General features: G+C 51.8%; 1 protein-coding gene across 1 annotated transcript in view; it reads right to left on the reverse strand.

Annotated features, from left to right (window-relative positions):
• RAB5C (RAB5C, member RAS oncogene family) overlaps nt 1-10,512 on the reverse strand; it is a 24,707-nt gene extending 14,195 nt beyond the window's left edge. The window contains exon 1 of the mRNA XM_032871655.1: nt 10,405-10,512. The gene's annotated coding sequence lies outside the window, so the exon portion shown is untranslated. The remainder of the gene's footprint in view (nt 1-10,404) is intronic.
• Between the last annotated feature and the right edge of the window lie 1,516 nt (nt 10,513-12,028).

Raw genomic sequence — 12,028 nt, forward strand, 5'->3', positions numbered from 1 at the left:
TCTAAACGAGTTTCAGTGAAATGAATCACACTAATCCATGGCCCCAAATTATCACGAGGCTGTTACGGGCGGGACGAGGCTGGAGAACTTGGGGACCTGAGGACGAGGAGTGAAAATGTTGAGAAATTAAGGCCATGGGGCGCCTGGGTGGCTCAGTGGGTTAAAGCCTCTGCCCTCGGCTCAGGTCATGATCTCAGGGTCCTGGGATCGAGCACCGCATCGGGCTCTCTGCTCAGCGGGGAGCCTGCTTCCTCCTCTCTCTCTCTGCCTGCCTCTCTGCCTACCTGCGATCTCTATCTGTCAAATAAATAAATAAAATCTTAAAATAAAAAGAAAGAAAGAAATTAAGGCCATTGTTGTAGATGAGAAGGACCTCACAACAAAATTCTGAAAGGCTGCACTAGGGGTTTCCTTCATTTTTAAGATTTTTTTTTAAGATTTATTTATTTATTTGACAGAGAGAGAGATCATAAGTTCATAAGATCAAGTTCATAAGATCATAAGATCAAGGTTCCCGATCCGAGAACCTTGGGATCATGACCTGAGCAGAGGGCAGATGCTTAACAGACAGAGCCACCCAGGTGTCCCTGCGTTTCCTTTAACAGCACTTAATGTCATGCCTGATGCACAGCAGGTGCTCATAAATGTGGTGCATGGAGCCTCCAACACAGGCCTGGCTGGGTCTGGCAAGTGATGGGGCAGCTGAAGGTTTAAATCCACATCCACCTGCCAGTCGGCTCATTCCCCCCCCAACCCCACAGAGCCACAGCCCAGCCGCAGAGCCTCCTCACTACCCCCGACAGGACCTACTAGGTTCCTTCTGCACAGGGGCTAAGGGCACCAGTGCCAGAGTCAGAGCGACTCCAGTTCCACTCCCACAGCCACCATGTACTAGGGTGACCTGGTATTGTGTCACGGCCCCCACTTCCTTACATGTAAACAGAGAGACTAGGGCCCCCATCTCCCAGAGCTGCTGGGAAGAGACTATGGGAAAGACTCCCAGCGGAGGGCCTAACTCCAAGCAAGCACTCGGTCCACGGTGCTGGGGTGGGGAAGCCCCTGGCCCTGGAAGTCCCTGTGAAGGAAGCGGATCCTCAATCAGTATGTTATCCACGAGTCACACATTCATTCTCTTGCTCTCTTCCTGGACCCCACACTTCAGTGCCCCTCCCTGGGAGAGAACGCTGAACAGGACAACTGCTAGGGTCTGAATGTTTCTGTCCTGCCACCCACCCTTCAAATTGTTATGTTGAAATCCTAATCCCAGTGTGATGGTATCTGGAGGTGGGGCCTTGGGGAAGTGATTAGGCTGGAGGGTGGCACACTCATGATCGGGGTTAGTGCCCTTCTCACAGAGGCACCAGAGGGCTCCCTTTCCCCTCCCACCAGGTGAGGACACAGCGAGAAGTCAGCCTGGAAGACAGCCTTCACCAGAACCTGACCATGCTGGCTGCCACCCTTATCTTGGACTCCCAGCCTCCAGAACTGTGAGAAATTAATTTCCTTGTTTATAAGCCATCCAGCCTGTGGCATTTCGCTATGGCAGCCCAAACAGACTAAGACGACGACTTTCAACAGTGTCCTGGAAAAAGGACCAGCTCACCCTTGATGTCCTGCGTCTGCCAATAACCATAACCTCATATTCTCTGGAGACTGGCTTTCAAAGCCACAAGAATGGAGGAGGGACTACCACGATCCAGAAAAACCAGGAGAGTTGAACCCTTTACCAGATAAACAATAACCCCTTAGAAAAAAAAAAGAAAAAAGAAAAAGCCCCACAAGAGAAAGCATCTTAAAGCCCAATGCCCTTCCTTCCATTTCAAAGCCTCTTTCAGGAAAGGGAAGAAGTAGTTCAGTTGTGGAGTGGGGGAGGGGACAGGACCAGGACAGCTGACAAAGAAACCAGAGTTCCTTTTAAAGAACTAGGCTGGAAATGCTAGAGGTTTGGAAATCGGCGTCATTAATCACCACAGCCTCCGAGCAGCTCAGAGAGCAATGTGATGACTAGGAGAGCAGCCAGGGTGAGGAAGGCCACCCATGCCCTCCCCCACCCCAGGATGCTCTGATAGAGCCACCTGAAGGGGACACACATGCAGCTATGAATAGAAAGATTAGAGGCTTGTAAACCAACTCCTGTTAAGATCCCAAGTTAGTGTTTCCAGAAGGGCTCAAGTTCCACGTCTTCAGAGGGCTGACAGTACAACAGAAGGATTTAAGCTATTCAATGATTCAGGATCACAGCTCAAAGTGACAGCCATGGCCCTGGGCCTGCCTAGAGCCACAAACCCTCCTGAAGGGGAGGTCCGTTTTTGAATGGCAGCAAAAGAATGCTGGCCCGGGCCACATGGACTCTCTTGTAAGACCCAGAGCCCTGGAAGGTTGGGCTGGAGAGCTTAGCACCTGAAGTCCGGGATGATGATGTAGCTCATCTTCCCAACGGGACAGTAAACTCCAGAGTAAACACCACACCTGACATTTGTGGATCAGTCCAAGCATCAGGGAGGGCTATGGGACGTATGAACGCGTGAGTCGAGAAGCAGCAGCCCTGCTACTGGGGTCAACCACCATGATTCCCACACACACGCACATCTCCCTGGGGGGCATCTCCACATTGTCTACTTCCAGTGTCTTCGGAGACTAGCTACCAAGAGGAGACACAACTTGAACCCACGCACACAGCTCTGGATCGACATACTTGGCGGAAATGGTTACTAAGAAGGCAGTGCGGTCCTGGAGAGATAGCCGATTCTAGGCCTGGGGCAGGAAGCAGGCAAGGTGGCCCTGGAGCATCTTGTCACACCACGAAGGAGTGAAGAGGTGCTCACAAAAGGAAATGGGGGTGGCCCCAAGGGCACGGACAGCGCTCCCCAGGGAGCAGACCTGGAACAACCTGAGCAATACGACAAAGTAGTACTGGGATTTTATAAACTGAAGGCGAAAATCAGTCCCCAAGAGCTCGGACCGTTATAAATAAATGAAGAAAGGAAGGAATGAAGGAAGGCAGACCAATCTCCCCCGTGCAAGAATTCCACATAATTCATGCAGATCCACAGCCCTCAGGGAGAGGGACGTCACTACAGTGTGCACTGCAGAGGGACTTCCTTCCTAAGAGGACAGGACGGGGGACCGGTGTGGGGGAGACCATGACTTCACAGTGGGGAAATCTGACCCACATCACCTCAGCCAGGTGACCGAGGGAGACACCAAGAGTGACAAGTCACGGTAGTGTCTGTGCCCTTGACCATGACAGAGGCCCTTCACCTGCATGGTATGCCTCCCCAAAACTCTTAACCACCGCGTCACCGTGAGGAAAACGTTAGACAAATCCCAACTGAAAAATGCACTAAGAAATACCTGACCAGTGTTCCTCAAATGGTCGAGCTCGCAAAAACAAGGGAAGTCTAAGAAACCGCCTCAGCCAAGAGGAGCCTTAAGGCCGCACGATGACTAAATTCCGTATGGTATCAGGAGGGGATCTTGGAACAGAAAAAGGTAAGGAAGTATGAATGAGGTACGGGCCTTTAATTAATAATTTTCTTAAAGATTTTACTTATTTATTTGGCAGAGAGAGACAGCGAGAGAGGGAACACAAGCAGGGGGAGTGGGAGAGGGAGAAGCGGGCCTCCCACTGAGCAGGGAGCCTGATGCAAGTCTCAATCCCAGGACCCTGGGACCATGACCGAGGCCAAAGGCAGATGCCCATGACTGAGTCACCCAGGTGCCCCTTTAAGTAATAATTATGTATCCAAGCTGGTTCATTCATTGTGACCAATGTACTGTGTTAACATGAGATGTTAATGGTGGACACTGGGCAGGTGAGAAAACTGTACTACGGTGTGCACTTGTTCCAAAACTATACTGAAATAACGTTTATTAAAAAAAAAAAAAAAAAAAAAGAGGGGCACCTGGGTGGCTCAGTTGGTTAAGTGTCTGTCTTCAGCTCAGGTCATGATCCCAAAGTCCTGGGATCGAGCCCCACACTGGGCTCCCTGCTCAGTGGGGAGCCTGCTTTTCCCTCTGCCACTCCCCCTGCTTGTGCTCTCTCTCAAATACATAAAATCTTTTAAAAAAGAAGAAAAAAAAAAACAAACAAAGGCAGGCAGTGGCTTGTCCTGTGACAAAATGAGATCCAAGGACTCCAGTGACCATAAACTCATGTTCTTAAGACAAGTTAACAAACTCTACAGGGAGCTGTCCAAGGGGCATACGGGAAGAGGGGTGGCAGGAGCCGCACCAACAGTCCCAAGAACCACATTCCACAGGCATGGGGCCTGGGAGTTTAAAGTCCATGCCAGCAGGTTCCATAGACAAGGCTGCTCTCACCACTGCCGGTCTACACCGCTGCTGATGCCGCTCTCTTAAGACCTCCCTCCTTCGAAAATGAGTGTAGCAGATGTGCCAAGCAGCACCCTAAGACCAGAGTTAAAGTCCCAGCCTGGCCTCAGTGCCACCTCAGCACGAGAAGCTGCAGCAGCCTAGCGATCAAATACTCACGCTATAGAAGATGACCCACGGGATTGTGGACGACCAAAGCCATGGCCACCTTTCCTGACGAAACCCTTCACTGGAGGGGCACCTGGGTGGCTCAGTGGGTTAAAGCCTCTGCCTTTGGCTCAGGTCATGATCCCAGGGTACTGGGATCGAGCCCCGCATCGGACTCTCTGCTCAGCGGAGAGCCTGCTTCCCCTCTCTCTCTGCCTGCCTCTCTGCCTACTTGTGATCTCTGTCAAATGAATAAATAAAATCTTTTAAAAAAATAAAGAAAAAAGAAAAGAAACCCTTCACTGGAAAGACTGAGATTGGCAGATTGCTCTAGCAATTTAGTTTGTGACCTGTCCCCACCCCTGTGTCGTCTGCACTGTAACCTTGACTCCAACCACCTGTTTGGTCTCCTGTCTGTGAGCAACTTGCCTGAGGATAGGCCAAAGATACAGCCCAGGCTTTGGAGTCAGATGGATGCAAGTGACTCCCACGTTCACCAGGTCCACGCTGTGTGAGCTCAGAAAGTGTGTGTTCAAGGACGTGAACCAGCCGTGTGCTTCAAGGGCAACTAGGAATGTCTGCCCCTTCCTTTAACAACCGCAAGAGGGGGCATCCGTGATGGGGACCAGGTGAGGACTGGATGCATGGATAAAACAGGACATGATCTGTGCCCCTACAGGGTTCATGCAGTAGACAAGGGGTGCTTGAGAGGAAGTGCAGAGAGAAGCCCTCAGCCTCCCTGGCGGAAGGGAAGGCTTCACAGAGGAAGTGATGTTCCACCTGCGCTTGGAGAGCAAGGTCTGGAGATGCAGCTCTCAGGTCAGGGAGGAGAAGAGCCCTCCAGGCAAAGGGAAGAGCACAGCCAGAGGGGCTGTGCTATATGGGGATCTGAGCACAGACTGGATTCTGACCGCTGGCTGCCGAGTTCCTCACCTCAACAAGGGGATTCAACAAAGTGCGGCCCTCCTGGGGATTAAGGAGTCGGGACATGCGAAAGGCTAAGGAGAGCATGTGGCATACAGCAAGCAAAGCTGAAAAAGCTGCAATTTTACTTGTATTACTGTTCCTACAAAGAGGAGACGGAGATATATAATCTGAAAACTAGTCTCTTAAAATATCAAGGTCTTCATGAGGAGGGCTCCTTAAAAAATACTCCAATTCTCCTCTGCCACGGCTCCTGAAAGCCCCTGACCTTCGTGCCATCCCAGTTTATAAATCCTACCTGAAGCAGGGCTTCTTAAATAGCCCCAACAAAAGTACCCCAACTAAAGTCAGGGGAGAGGAAATGCAAAACGCCAGGAATCTAGGAATTGAACACGAAGCAGCCTGCCACAACCAAAATATTGCCTTTGAGTTTCTTGTTTTAGCTTAGATTCACGAAAACTTTGCATTCTCTGTAACAGATCCAGGACTTTTTTAATGCAAAAATGTTTAAGAGGAGGATGGAAGGTCCTAGAAGACACAAAGGCCTCTCTTAGTCTCTGGCTCTGAGTCTCCACAGCACATGACCCCAGCAGGGTCTGAGAAGACCAATGGGAAAAGCACAGTTAAGGCTGAGCATTCTCTTCTATAAAATGGGAAGACAACCTACAACAACTCTGATTGCTATCTACAAGGTGAGACAACATGTGAAACCATCGAGCAAAGCACCAGGCGTCACAGCAACACCTGGTACAGATGCTGAATCAGAATCCTAGGGATGCGGGCACCTGGGTGGTTCAGTCATTAGCATCTGCTTTCGGCTCAGGTCATGATCCCAGCGTCCTGGGATGGAGCCCCACATTGGGCTCCCTGATCCACAGGGAATCTGCTTCTCCCTATCCCACTCCCCTGGCTTGTGTTCTCTCTCTTGCTGTGTCTCTCTGTCAAATAAATAAATAAAATCTTTAAAAAAAAAAAAAAAGAATCCTAGGGATGAATTATAATTCGTCTTCAGAACCTCACCAATCCACAAAATTGCTATTTGTGTCTATCTATCCTGTGCCAGGGCCTGAACTAGCTCCTTTACCCTCTGTTTCTAATTCTGCAAAATACTTTGTATCCCCATTTAACTGGAAGAAACAGAGGCTCAACAAAGTCATGTAGCAAGTCCAAGGCCCTGTGACTGGTTCAGTGGGGGAGTCCAGATGACAACTCAGCTGGGGCTGACTCTCAAGCTCTTGGGCTTTCCACCCTTCCATACCACCTGTTTACCGGGCAAGGGTCAGAGGAAGAAAGCTCTAAGAAGTATTTGCTTCACGGGGCTAAACTTATGACCTTGCTGTTTCCATGTAAATTCTGGCGAAAGGAGCTCCTGGTGGAGAGCCGCAGTCTTCCCACCTGCGAGCAGCGGCAGCACCAAGGAGAACATGGTGGTGGTGGTGGAGGGGAGTGAAGCAGAAGCAGTCTCTATGGGCTCCCATCACCCATAACCCTGCCCGGAGAGACCCCTGAGCCCACTCACTTTTACTTTCATTTTCTAGCCATCACAACTTTCAGGTTCCCAGAAATTAACAGTACAGATGTCAGCAAACTGTCAGGCCCTGGAGAGTACTGACCTGGGACTCCTAACTGCCATGGTCCACGGAGGCAGAGGAGATGGAGATCCAGGAGGACAGGAGGGTGGAGTAGGGGGTGGGGAAGAAAATGGAAGCAGAGGAGGGGCAACAATGACGAGGGACGGTGAAGGGTCTGCACTAGGTCCCCGCTCGTTGACCCTGTGTGCTCATTCCTTAAACAGACCCAAGGAGGGCTCACTCTCAGGGAAGACGGGGCACATCGACTCGCAAATCCCAAGCCCCAGCTTTCTAACAGCCCAAGCTTTCTAACTGGAAGACCTAGGCGAGCTACTTAAATTCCTTCAGCATCATCTCTAAAATGATACAAATCCCACTATCTCTCAAGACTCTGCGAGGAACAGGTGCGAAAAGAACTTTGTTTCCTGTAAGAAACATGCATTAAAAAACTGCAACTTTGGGGTGCCTGGGTGGCTCAGTGGGTTAAGCCTCTGCCTTCGGCTCAGGTCATGATCTCAGGATCCTGGGATCGAGTCTCGCATCGGGCTCCCTGCTCAGCAGGGAGCCTGCTTCCCCCTCTCCCTCTGCTGCTCCCCCAACTTGTGCTCTCCTTATCTCACTCTCTGTCAAATAAATAAATTCTTAAAAAAAAAAAAAAAACAACTGCAACTTTGAAATGATTTCTAAAAACCTGTTATTGGGGCATCTGGGTGGTTCAGTCAGTTGAGCATCTGCCTTCAACTCAGGTCATGATCCCTGGGTCCTGGGATCACCCTGTGTCAGGCTCCCCCACTCAGCGGGGAATCCACTTCTCCCTCTCCCTCTGCCCCATCCCTGCCCCCTGCTCATGCTCTCTCTCTCTCTCTGCTTGCTCTCTCAAGTAAAAATATAAAAATTTTAGAAATAACAATAATAAAATAAAAATCAGTTGTTACCGGGGCGCCTGGGTGGCTCAGTGGGTTAAAGCCTCTGCCTTCGGCTTGGGTCATGATCCCAGGGTCCTGGGATTGAGCCCCGCATCGGGCTCTCTGCTTGGCCGGGAGCCTGCTTCCCCTCTCTCTCTGCCTGTCTCTCTGCCTACTCGTGATCTCTGTCAAATAAATAAATAAAATATTTAAAAAAAAAATCAGTTGTTACCACCTCCTCTCTATTGTATGAATGCAGGAAAGTCCAACTAGTTAAAGAGGCAAGAGAGGAGAGACTTCTGTCTCACACAGAGCCCTCCCTCTTTCTGCCAAGCAACATCAGATCACTGCTTGGACTCTCCAAACCCTGGATGCCAGAAGTGGCTGCCTAACTACCCAGGGCACTGAGGCCTTCCACGTCTCTCTAAAAGGGAGAGCTTCTCCTTCAAAAAAAAAAAAAAACCTATTTCAGAATCCTAGCTGGGAGAGCATGACCAGACAAAGAAGGTCCCCTCAGAAGGCTGGCAGCCTCATCCTGGGACTCCCAAAGAGTTCCAGAAACCACAGCTCACTACCAAGGAGGTAAGTTTGGTCAGACACCAATGGCCAGTGAGCAGGCAGCCTCTCTGGCCTTGCCCCTCAGAGGCACGGGCTGATCAAATTAGAGAAACTAGGCTGGCTGCAGAAGTCTCCAACGACCCTCCAAAGAAGACCACACAGATAGAGCTTGTGATCCAACTGCTGACCCTAATAATGTAGGCTTTCTTGTTGTCCGATAAAAATGAAATGAATGGGGGCACCTGGGTGGCTCAGTGGTTAAAGCCTCTCCCTTCGGCTCAGGTCGTGATCTCAGGGTCCTGGAATCGAGCCCCACATCGGGCTCCCTGCTCAGCAGAGAGTCTGCTTCTCCCTCTGTCTCTCTGACCCCTTCCCCACTTGTTCGTCCTCCCTCCATCCCCCCCACCCAATGAAATAAATGCATCCCAGGTCTAGCTCAAAAGTCTGTAGGTGTCAGGCACTGGTGACTGTCCAGAAGTCAAAAAGGTCCCAAGACAAAAAAGGTTTAGCACTGTAAGGGCAGTAAAGCTGGCCCAGAACACTGAAGAGCTACAGAAATTCCCAGACTATATGGTCTTTTCTCTCTTCCTTGGCTAAGGATAGCAAAGATCAGTCATGGCCTCAAAGAGTCAGGCTACTCTCATTAAGGTACAGTCTCTGGCCTGTACTTTGGCCACATAACAAAACCTGCAAGCCTGGTCTGAGACAACAGCCATTTCACACACCTAAGTTCCAAGCAATAGACAAGGATCAGATGTCAGTACAGGCTGCCTCTTGGAAAGGCTTGGGGGGGGGGGCGGGGGGGGGGGGGCGGTGCGGAGGAATCAGTACTTTCTGGCATGCCTGGGAATTCCTTGGGCTACAAAAATTAGCACATTAAGAACCCAGAGGTGTCACTGTGGTCTCAATTTACTCCTCTGTAATCTACAATTTGTCCAAGCCCAGAAGGGATTGAAGAGGCCCCGAGACTAGACAGAAGTGGCACAGACCTGTTGATCAAGGAGGTGCATGTGTGTTTTTGAGAGTGGGAAAGAGATAGGCCAGGACCCTTCAATACCACACTCCTCATTTTTTGTCTTTCCCCTACTCCCTAAAGACCAGCAGACGCAGTCCCAGGAGAAGCAGTCCCTCTGAAGCAGCTCGGAAACCACTCACGTGCTCTGGGAGGACGGGGCTGAGCCTGGAGCAAGGGGGAGGGGGAGAGGAGGGGTGAGAGAAGATAATGAATGGGCAGATCCACCCTGATCTGTGATCTGTAGCTAGGATTAAGCAAACCTCAGCTAAATTTTTCAGAGGCAGGAAGAGAGATACACTCAGGGAACACAACTAGAGAACAACATAACTAGAGGACAGGGTTGGGGGTGGAGGGGGCAAGACCAGAAGACAGCTCGTTTCTAAAAAGTGGCCCAGACTTGAAATTCTGCCGAGATCCTGGCTGGCTCCCTGGCTCGAAGAAAGAGAGGAAGTGAGGAGCTGTGGGAGTCTGTGCGTGTGGCAAGCTCTCACCCAGGACCCCTCCGCCCCCCAGGAAATCGAGATAAAATTTCTCTAGGGCTGGAGGGAACAACGGATTTTATGGGACGGGGTCGAGGGGAGAGGAAAACGACAACAGACAGCACTCCTCGCCACCTCTATAGAGAAGGAAGACAGGCTCCTTCATACCTAGCAAAGATTCCTTCAGTTCTGGGAGCAGAGGAAACAGAATCTGGGGTCTCTCCCTCCACAACTGGACTGGACAGTCCAGAGGAGAGCCCTAGCGGTTTCCCAAGGCTCATAAAGGGCAGGTAAAGGATGGAAAGAAGGGCCCCCACTTTGGCCCGACGCCTGGGGAGCCCCTTAAGAGGGGGCTACGGGTCGGGGGAGGGGTCAGTATCCCCCTAAGCTGAGGTTGGGCGGGAGGAAGTACTGCCCCGAAGAGGCTTCAACGCAAGCGAGACACTGGGTCTCGGGACAGGCACACTCACGGCGGCTCCGGGGCTGCAGCGTTACTTGGGGCCGGGGCTCGGACAGGCTCCGCTCCTCTCCCCCCGGCGGTGTCCCAGGCTCCGGCCTCCACTTCCGCCTTTCAGTCGCTCCGGATCCGGATCTCCACCTCAGACCCGCCCCTCAATACTCCCAGGTGACTGACAGGGCAGAGAGACCAATGGGAGGCGCTCTTGGCCGACTCACAGGCGACGCCTGTGGGGAGCACGGGTGAGGCGGGAGAACCCGCGCGAGGGATGGCGGGACTTGTAGTTCACAGAACTGGGAGGAGCCGGTGGCCGCCTGGGATTTAGACTTAGGGTGGAGCCGGCTGCCGGCGAGGCGGAGCCCGACCGGGAACTTTTTAAAGCCAGACCTGCCAATCGCGTCACCCTGGGTTCCAGGAGCCCCGAGGGGAGGAGGGTGGCGGAGCGCTGGAAGAGGGCAGAAGGCTGTGTGTGCAGAGTTGGGGAAGCAAGAACATGGTGTGAATGAATACGCACATGAGGCCGCAGTCCTGAGCACTGGCTAAACCGGAGAAGCCCCTGTCTGCACTTTCTCCGGCCAAGTCAGCTCAGGGAAACCGGACTGTGGGGGACATTCTGTGGCGGGGAAGGTGATGCAAGTGCTATAAGAAGGGTTCTGTGGAGAATTCCTGGGTGAGATCAAAGGGAGACCTTCTGCCGCTTGTCAGCCATTAACCAGGACCCTCCTCCTTTGGCTGGACCCCAAGCCACACCAGGATCACCTCTACCTCTGCCTGCCCCCAACCCCAACCTCCAACCAGAACCAGCTCTTTCTCTGATGCTAAAAACAGCGCCGGACCACTTCTGCTTTGGCTCTCCCCATCCACACAGACTAGAACCACTTCTGTTTGCCTCCCCCACCTTGACCTCCATATGGATCAGGACTATTTCTATTTTTCTATTTTTTTTCCGTCCCTCAATATGCATTAGGACCACTTCTGTCTCCGCCCACCCCCATCCCCCAACACAGGCGGGTATCTCCTCTGCTTTGGCGGCCCACTCCCAGGAACACTCCTCAAAACCTGTATGGAATCAAAGCTCAGGCCCTCAGTGCTGTTGGCGTTGTTCCTGGGACACTCGATAACACCAATTCTACTTGGAGCCTGAGCTGGAGAATCAACCTGTCTGGGACAGCCTGCCATAAAACTGCCCACACCTGGATCCATCTGGTCACCAGGGTGCTTCTTTCTAACAATATCCGTAACCCCCATCTCCCCACCCCTGCACCCCTGCAGTGATCATCTGAGAAGTGAAAGCTAAGATGGAAGAAAGGCTTAGGAGAGCAAAGGAGAGGAAGGCAGAGTGGAATTCCTGGCAGGTTCTGAGCTGGTGACCCTGCTGTACCTATCCTGCAACATGTACAGGATCAATTATACAAGATCCGTGGGGAGTCCCATGGGCTCCTTTTCCAGGGCTGGAGGTGGGCCTGAGCCGGGACTCTGTCCCTCTCACATACTGCGTCTGAATCTGAGACTGTGATGGGTAGGGGGAGGAGGGGGTGTAAACGGCCCACAGTGACTCATTAAGGTTTCTGCCTCACCCCTGGGGACTCTGGTGGCGCGAATGTGGTGCCAAGTGGATTGCTTGGCGCCTTTGCCCT

The sequence above is a fragment of the Lontra canadensis genome, unplaced genomic scaffold (assembly GCF_010015895.1).
Source record: "Lontra canadensis isolate GAN:19392208 unplaced genomic scaffold, GSC_riverotter_1.0 scaffold43, whole genome shotgun sequence".
Taxonomy (NCBI): domain Eukaryota; kingdom Metazoa; phylum Chordata; class Mammalia; order Carnivora; family Mustelidae; genus Lontra; species Lontra canadensis.